The following is a 1,033-nucleotide window of genomic DNA, read 5'->3' as shown; positions in this document are numbered from 1 at the left end:
TGTCCTTGCTTAAGATGTTGTTACTCAAACCGAATTACTTCTAATGAGTTAAAAGGTCATTAAGTGTGTCATGGTATTGATCAAAGTTATACATGTTGGACAAGACATGGTGAGACGAAGGACGTTATGGATTGTGATGATGAGATGCATATGAAAGACAACTACTCAAATGCATATGAAGACGATCGTTGCAAGGAAATGGTAAACGTTGTCAAAGAGGATCTTCAGGATTGTCCTAGGATGTTTCAATCGTTGATAAGTGATGCTGAGAAACCATTATATGATGGTTGTAATAAATTCATAAGATTGACAGCGATGTCAAGGTTGTATAAGTTGAAATCTGTTAATGGATGGACTGATAAGAGTTTCACCGACTTGCTTGCATTTCTAAAGGATATGTTACCGGAAGATAATGTGCTCCCTTCTCGAACCTATGATGCAAAACAAATGTTACGCTCCATAGGCATGGACCACATTAGGATTCATGCTTGTAAAAATGATTGCATCTTATTTTTTAATGGGTATGCTTCATTAAAGTTTTGTCCTAAATGTAATGCATCATGATATAAGAAGGAAGACTCAAGCGTATGTTTAGCAATGCCAAAGATGCAAAAAAGTTGACATGGCATGATGAAGAAAGGATTAAAGATGGCAAGTTTCGACATCCTGCAGATTCTCCTCAATGGAGAAATATTGATCACGACTATCCTAGTTTTGATCAAGAATCAAGAAATCTACGCCTTGTATTGCCAACAGATAGAATTAACCGACATAGTGTTCAAAGTTGCTCCTATAGTACATGACCAGTGATGTTGGTGATATACAACCTACATCCGTCTCTATGCATGAAGCGCAAATATGTGATGTTATCTATGTTAATTTCTGGACCTAAACAACCAGGAAATGACATAGACATATATTTGACTTCATTAATTGAAGACTTGAAGAAAATGTGGGAGACAAACATAAATGTATATGATGCATATAGGGAAGAAAACTTCAACTTGAGGGCTTTGTTGTTCGGCACAATCAG

This window comes from Lupinus angustifolius, chromosome LG19 (assembly GCF_001865875.1).
Source record: "Lupinus angustifolius cultivar Tanjil chromosome LG19, LupAngTanjil_v1.0, whole genome shotgun sequence".
Taxonomy (NCBI): Eukaryota; Viridiplantae; Streptophyta; class Magnoliopsida; order Fabales; family Fabaceae; genus Lupinus; species Lupinus angustifolius.
This window is presented reverse-complemented; position numbering follows the sequence as displayed.